Below are 8518 nucleotides of genomic sequence, written 5' to 3'. Positions count from 1 at the left end.
CGTGTTTAGTAGATGTTATTGCGAGTGTAGCGAAATGCTTGTGTTTCTAGCTCCGACAGTGCATTAATATCTAAGTAATATCTAACAATTTCACAACATATACGCAATACACACAAATCTAAGATAAGGAATGGAATTAAGAATATATAAATATGTGGATGAACAATGTCAGAGCGGCATAGACTAAGATATAATACAGTATATACATGAGGTGAGTAATGCAAAATATGTCAACATTATTAATATACATGAGATGAGTAATGCAAAATATGTCAACATTATTAAAGTGGCCAGGAAATAAGTCATATATACAGTTGAAGTTGGAAGTTTACATCCACTTAGCCAAATAAACTGAGTTTAAATGTTTCACAATTCCTGATATTTAATCCTAATAAAAATTCCCTGTCTTAGGTCAGTTAGGATCACCACTTTATTTTAAGAATGTGAAATGTAAGAATAATAGTAGAGTGATTTATTTCAGCTTTTATTTCTTTCATTCCCAGTGGGTCAGAAGTTTACATGCTCTCAATTAGTATTTGGTAGCATTGCCTTTAAATTGTTTAACTTGGGTCAAACGTATCAGGTAGCCGTCCACAAGCTTCCCACAATAAGTTGGATGAATTTTGTCCCCTTCCTCCTGACAGAGCTGGTGTAACTGAGTCAGGTTTGTAGGCCTCCTTGCTCGCACACGCTTTTTCAGTTCTGCCCACAAATTTTCTATGGGATTGAGGTCAGGGCTTTGTGATGGATTTTTCCAATACCTTGACTTTGTTGTCCTTAAGCCATTTTGCCACAACTTTGGAAGTATGCTTGGGGTCATTGTCCATTTGGAAGACCCATTTGCGACCAAGCTTTAAATTCCTGACTGATGTCTTGATGTTGCTTCAATATATCCACGTAATTTTCCATCCTCATGATGCCATCTATTTTGTGAAGTGCACCAGTCCCTCCTGCAGCAAAGCACCCCCACAACATGATGCTGCCACCCCTGTGCTTCACGGTTGGGATGGTGTTCTTCGGCTGGTTGGTTCCTTGGATGGTCATTATGGCCAAACAGTTCTATTTTTGTTTCACCAGACCAGAGGACATTTCTCCAAAAAGTACAATCTTTGTCCCCATGTGCAGTTGCAAACCGTAGTTGGCTTTTTTATGACGGTTTTGGAGCAGTAGCTTCTTCCTTGCTGAGTGGCCTTTCAGGTTATGTCGATCTAGGACTCGTTTTACTGTGGATATAGATACTTTTGTACCTATTTCCTCCAGCATCTTCACAAAGTCCTTTGCTGTTGTTCTGGGATTGATTTGTACTTTCGCACCAATGTACGTTCATCTCTAGGAGACAAAACGCAACTCCTTCCTGAGCGGTATGATGGCTGCGTGGTCCGATGGTGTTTATACCTGCGTACTATTGTTTGTACAGATGAACGTGGTACCATCAGGCGTTTGGAAATTGCTCACAAGGATGAACCAGACTTGTGGCGGTCTACAATAATTGTTTTCTGAGGACTTGGCTGATTTCTTTTGATTTTCCCATGATGTCAAGCAAAGAGGCACTGAGTTTGAAGGTAGGCCTTGAAATACATCCACAGGTACACCTCCAATTGACTCAAATTAAATCATTAGCCTATCAGAGGCTTCTAAAGCCATGACATTTACTGGAATTTTCCAAGCTGTTTAAAGGCACAGTCAACTTAGTGTATGTAAACTTCTGACCCACTGGAATTGTGATACAGTGAAATAATCTGTCAACAATTGTTGGAAAAATGACTTGTCATGCACAAAGTAGATGTCCTAACTTACCTGCCAAAACTATAGTCTGTTAACAAGAAATTTGTGGAGTGGTTGAAAAACGAGTTTAATGACTCAAACCTAAGTGTATGTAAACTTCTGACTTCAACTGTATGTGCTAGTGATGGCTATTTAACATCGATGGCCTTGAGATAGAAGCTGTCTCTCTGTCCCAGCCTTGATGCACCTGTACTGACCTCGCCTTCTTGGATAATAGTGGGGTGAACAGGCAGTGGCACAGGTGGTTGTTGTCCTTGATTATCTTTTTGGCCTGCCTGTGACATCGGGTGTTGTAGGTGTCCTGGATGGCAGGTAGTTTGCCCCCGTGATGCGTTGGGCAGACCGCACCACCCTCTGGGGAGCCCTGTGGTTGTGGGCTGTGCAGTTGCCGTACCAGGTGGTGATACAGGATGCTCTCAATTGTGCACCTGTAACAGTTTTAGGTGCCAAGCCAAATTTCTTCAGCATCCTGAGGTTGAAGAGGTGCTATTGCGCCTTCTTCACCACACTGTCTGTGTGGGTGGACCATTTCAATTTGTTCGTGACATGTGCGCAGAGGAACTTGTGGTCAATGTGGATAGGGGGGTGATCCCTCTGTTGTTTCCTGAAGTCCAAGATCATCTCCATTGTTTTGTTGACCTTGAGTGAGAGGTTATTTTCCTAGCACTACACATGCAGAGCCCTCACCTCCTCCCTGTAGGCTGTCTCGTCATTGTTGGTAATCAAGCCTAGTACTGTTGTGTCGTCTACAGACTTGATGATTGAGTTGGAGGCATGCGTGGCCACACAGTCACGGGTGAACAGAGAGTACAGGAGGGGGCTAAGCACGCACCCTTGTGGGGCCCCAGTGTTGAGGATCAGCGAAGTGGAGGTGTTGTTTCCTGCCTTCACCACCTGGGGGCAGCCCATCAGGAAGTCCAGGACCCAGTTGCACAGGGCGGGGTTCAGACCCAGTGCCTCGAGCTTAATGATGAGCTTGGAGGGTTCTATGGTGTTGAATGCTGAGCTATAGTCAATGAACAGCATTCTTACATAGGTATTCCTCTGTCTAGATGGGTTAGGGCAGTGTGATTGCGTCGTCTGTGGACCTATTGGGGCGGTAAGCAAATTGAAGTGGGTCTAAGGTGACAGGTAAGGTAGAGGTGATATGATCCTTGACTAGTCTCTCAAATCACTTCACAATGACAGAGGTGACAGAAGTTGTTTAGTTCAGGTACCTTTTCTTTCTTGGGTACAGGAAAAATGGTGGCCATCTTGAAGCTGACTGGTGATTATTTAGTTAAAGAAACTACATATGCCGCTCTGCATCCCTGCTAAAATCTGGGTAAAAAATTGAAAGGAATGTCATTCTTATTCAGTACATTTGGTAATTGTTTGCTTTTCTAAAGTCTACCAACCTTGCCAGCAGGCATGCCAGTTTAGTTAGACAAACTAGCTACTCTAACTTGACTAATTGTAAATGAGAACTTGTTCTCAACTGGCCTACCTGGTTAAATAAAGGTGAAAAAGAATAGCCTGAAATGGCTTCTTGTAGCTAGTTGGGAGATAGCTTCCCAATCTGGGCGAGCCAAAGCCAACTTCATAAAATTAGCATTACAGAGACACAACAACTAAACATTCACACACAAAAAATACCAGCATGTACACATGGCCCTGTGTTCCCTATGAGCATGACTCCTCGACAGACAGACAGACAGACAGACAGACAGACAGACAGACAGACAGACAGACAGACAGACAGACAGACAGACAGACAGACAGACAGAGACCTCACTTCCATACTCAAGGACTCCTGGTCCTCTTGCACTAGCTGCTGATTTTTATAGTGCATTAGCTTGTGACTGTTGTCTACCCGTTTATACAGGCGCTTAAAATGATACATTTATTACTGATTGGTTTGTTGATCAAATCACATTTGATTGGTTGAAATAAAGTGAGGAGCCCATTGTAGATGACATGACAGGTGATCATTATTACTAGTACATGCAGTTGCAGTGACTGGGCCTACTTTGACATGCTTTAAAAAATGATGTTCTAGAAAAAAATGAAAAAATAAAAAGAGCATTTGTTTGTAGTATTTTTCTCTGTATGCATGCATTCATCTCAAATCCTAGTTCTCCCGGGAATGATCGTGTTTTAATGTCCTGTGTTCACAGGAATGAAGGCTCCTTGGGAATCACACAGGTAGAGGGATGTCTTTCATCTTCTAGATTTCGGTGGGGAGAAATCTTTATTCGAGCTCGAACAGCTTTATTTTCTCTCATTCGCTCTCCCAGTGCGCCCTCTCGTTCTATTGCAAGCCTACTGTATTTATGCTGCAGAGCGGGGCGTGTGACGTCAACGAATGCTGGAGCGGCTCCTTCGCTCGAGCGAGAAATGGGGAGAAAATTGCAAGGTGAGAAGCGCTTTTTACCCTACATAATGTTTTGGAGGGATGGCAGTGCTAAGTGTTTGTGTGTATGTATCAGTTGACACCACGTTCGAGAGAATGGCTGAAAATAACGCATAATTAGAGCTAGCAGGCAGCACACAAGTGATGGTCTGTGCACTGTAGAAAATGGTAGGCAAGAAAATCAGGGCATGCTGCTAGTGTTACGCTACTACCCGCGCCGGACACGTTGTCCTCCGTATCGACACGACTGCATTGATATTTGTCAATGTTACGCTATGTAATGAAACGTGTTGTTTTTCTTCGGGTTATTTAAATTGGTGAATGATAGGCTACAGTCAAGCTGCATGTTCCTGCTGCGGTATGCTACCTATGCCACTTGTCTTTGGGTCTTCACACCCATACGAAGACTGATAACGTTCAGTCAGTGCGATTGTTGCAATCAATATGTATAGCCGTTCATTGCACGTGCGTAATTGTCACTTAATCAATCAGTTGTCATTCGAATGTTCGGAATCCATTATGTCACCGGCCTAATTCGCTTCTCATAGGCTACGTGACGGTTAGTGACAATCTGGCCCATGCCCATCATAACATGATACAATCTATTCGGGTGGAATCATTATTCAGCGGATAACGTGTAATGTAGCCTATTTTTGCAAATTGTTGGAAGCTTTTAAGTACAGAAACACTATTATTCCAGTATATCCATGTTTTTTTTTTCTCCAGAGAAATTACATTTATTTGGGCATAATGTCCTAAAATCAAAGCAATATGATTAGGGCCTATCTGATAATACCTCGTATCATTTACTTTAAATATGTATTTATATTTTGAAAGATCCCACTACTCAGCTATGAGCCTCATAGTAATTCCAGCTGTCCCTCTAAATACACTTGAGCTCAAGGCGAAGGTCCCGAAGGAAATTATGAGTTGGCATTATGCACTGCTTCTGCTTGGCCATTTAGAGAACTTCCCAGATCTGCCCCCACAGCTCTTGAAGCCACAGCAGCACTTTGCCTAAAGTGACAGACAGGCTACTTGAGTGTGGGAAATTGTGCTGTGTGTGACCCGTGGGAAATACTGACTTACTGTTTGCGTGTGACTGGCTGACTACTGTGGGAAATACTGACTTACTGTTTGTGTGTGACTGGCTGACTACTGTGGGAAATACTGACTTGCTGTTGCTGTGTCCATGCTGCTCTGTCGGGCATCAGATGGGACTAAAGTCAAGTCATTCAAGCTTTAATTAAAGTAATTTTTGAAACTTTTCCCGTTTGAAAAGAGATATCCCAAGTATAAATACAGTAAAGTACACACACTAAAAGCATAGCTGCGGGAAGTAGGGGTGCTGTGGGTGCTAGAGCACCCCCTGAAATGTAAAAATAATATATAAATATTCAGGGAGTGCTGCAGCACTCTCAGCACCCCTACTTCCCTCGGCTATGCTTTAGTGTGTGTACTTTACAGTATTTATTAGAGATATATTATTTTACAAAAGTAGTGCACTGGGGCTTCACTAGACCTGTATGAGCAGACCGACATTACTTTTAGACCTAAACACAAGATGAAATTGCATGCACATGGACACAAACAAATACACAAGCGCACACTTGCATGCACAGACCCCCCCCCCCCCCCCCCCCCCCGCGCACACACTTTTAGTCATTTGAGACATTTGCATGTCCACTGCTCGTGAAGAAAGGTATCGTTTCCTCTCATTTTAAAAGGTAAAGACAGTCAGCCCACCACAACGTCTCTGTCTGTACTAGAATAAGCTGAGTGTTCAGGCTTACTATCACAGGTGATTTTCACTTCCCTGTCAATTACCACCGCAATTAAGTTAGCCAATATGAGGATAATGTAGGTCACATGACAGCTTTCAGTAACATATTTACACCAGACAAAAATATAAACGCAACATGCAGCAATTTCAAAGATTTGACTGGGTTACACTTCATATAAGACAGTGGTCGCCAGCTGGTCGATGGCGATCGATTGGTTGATCTTCAAGGCATTCCTAGGTGATTGACAAACATTTCTGTAGAAGAGCCAATGATAAAGGCTTGCACTCCTTTATCTTTGTTTGCGTTGCAGTGTTGGCGGTAGGTGCACTTGCCTTAGTGTTTCCATTCTGAACCATTTCTGTTTGAAAAGACAAACTCCGCCTACCCAGGAGGACCGGGAGATCTTAGACGAAATCAAGTGCGCCTACTGGCTAGCCAATCGGCTAGCTCAACCACCGTGCCGACAGAGCTTCCCCGGCCACAGCAAAGTTTGATACAAACCCCTGACCACAGAGACGGTCAAAGAACACAGCGAAGAGCTGCTATTTTTATGGGCGAGTTCATGATTAAGTTTTTATTTAGCACTGTCAACACTGTTTTTTTAAATTCAACGCGATTACAAAACATAACATTTTTTTTCTCCGTACTTCCACACGCACTGCTGCAACGAATGAGTAGCCAAGTGTATTGTTAGCCTTGCATTTGTATTATTATTAGCAGCTTGTCATGGCTACTTTAATATAGAGGAATATTTAACTTTCTCTGGTCATAGGAATAACATGAATTTGTGCATGACTGAGGCAGATGCGGTGTGACTTGAGTTTAGCCATCCGGTGGGAGACTGTCCTGTCTCTGTCTCTCCCTCCCTCTGCTGAGACAAATGCTGTGTTCAAAACAACTTGGAAATTGGCGTCTTGAACACACTGAAGTTGGGAGGTCAACTGGGAACTCGAAACGAGATCCGACTGGGGAAAAATCTTTTGAACTTGGAATTCCAAGTCGGAAACTCTGGCATCTTTCTAGAGCTCTGACTTTCCGACCTGACGATCAGACTTCATGATTTTGACTCCAATTTTTTTTGAGTTCCCAGTTGTCTTGAAAGCACCATGGCCATTAGATGCAGGTACCATCAGTCCAGTAAAAAAAATAGCTAATTATTTCAATTTATGGTCCGGTCCGCAGTGCCTCGCAAGTGATACACCAACTGATCTAGTTTGTTATCAAAGCTTGAGTTTTGAAAGCTGATATGGTCTGAGAAGAACAATATTGCCAGGCATATAACCAATATGCTGTGATAATGTATTAGGCTTACTGCCCAAACATCATTCCTACAAAACTGTTTTTATTAGATTGTTACAAGTCATGTTTAAATAAATCTGAGCAGAAGATCTCTGCTTGTTTTTTTTGACTGCAAAAGGGATCTTGACTCAAAAGGTTGGTGACCACTGGTATAAGGAAATCAGTCAATTGAAAGAAATTCATTAGGCCCTAATCAAATGTTATTTGTCATATGCACCGAATACAACAGGTGTAGCCCTTACAGTGAAATGCTAATCTATAGATTTCACATGACTGGGAATACAGTTATGCATTTGTTGGTCACAGATAACCAGTCAGTATCTGGTGTGACCCCCATTTGCCTCATGCAGGCGAGACATCTCCTTCGCATAGCGCTGATCAGGCTGTTGATTGTGGAATGTGGTCCCTCTCCTCTTCAATGGCCGTGCGAAGTTGCTGGATATTGGCGGGAACTGGAAACACGCTGTCAAACACGTTGATCCAGAGCATCCCAAATATGCTCAATGGGTGACATGTCTAATTATGCAGGCCATGAAAGACATGGGACATTTTCAGCTTCCAGGAATTGTGTACAGATCCTTGCAACATGTGGCTGGCTGTACATTATCATGCTGAAACATGAGGTGATGGGGCGGATGAATGGCACGACAATGGGCATCTTGTCGTGGTATCTCTGTGCATTCAAATTGCCATCAATAAATTGCAATTGTGTTAGCCTGTAGCTTATGCCTGCCCATACCATAACCCCAGCGCCACCATGGGGCACTCTGTTCACAACATTGACATCAGTAAACCGCTCGCCCACACACAGCCATACACGCTGTCTGCCATCTGTTGAAACCTGTATTAATCTATGAAGTGGCCATGGAAGGTGAGCATTTGCCCACTGCAGTCAGGTCAAGAACCTCAGGTCAAGATCCTGGTGAGGACGACGAGCATTCACATGCGCTTCCCTGAGATGGTTTCTAACAGTTTGTGCAGAAATTCTTTAGTTGTTCAAACCCACAGTTTCTTCAGCTGTCCGGGTGGCTGGTCTCAGACGATCCCGCAGGTGAAGAAGCCGGATGTGGAGGTCCTGGGCTGGCGTGGTTACACGTGGTCTGTGGTTGTGAGGCCGGTTGGACGTACTGCCAAATTCTCTAAAATGATGTGGCTTATGATAGAGAAATTAACATGAATTTCTCTGGCAACAGTTCTGGTTGAAATTCCTGACGTCAGCATGCCAATTGCATGCTCCCTCAACTTCAGACATCTGTGG

At 43.3% G+C, this 8518-nt stretch overlaps 1 protein-coding gene across 1 annotated transcript in view; it reads left to right on the top strand.

The window, feature by feature from the left end:
- The first annotated feature begins 4109 nt into the window (after positions 1 to 4109).
- Positions 4110 to 8518, top strand: part of LOC139418799 (F-box only protein 41-like) — a 96603-nt gene continuing 92194 nt past the window's right edge. Inside the window, exon 1 of the mRNA XM_071168510.1 lies at positions 4110 to 4180. The gene's annotated coding sequence lies outside the window, so the exon portion shown is untranslated. The remainder of the gene's footprint in view (positions 4181 to 8518) is intronic.

The sequence above is a fragment of the Oncorhynchus clarkii genome, chromosome 10, assembly GCF_045791955.1.
Source record: "Oncorhynchus clarkii lewisi isolate Uvic-CL-2024 chromosome 10, UVic_Ocla_1.0, whole genome shotgun sequence".
Taxonomy (NCBI): Eukaryota; Metazoa; Chordata; class Actinopteri; order Salmoniformes; family Salmonidae; genus Oncorhynchus; species Oncorhynchus clarkii.
This window is presented reverse-complemented; position numbering and strand designations above follow the sequence as displayed.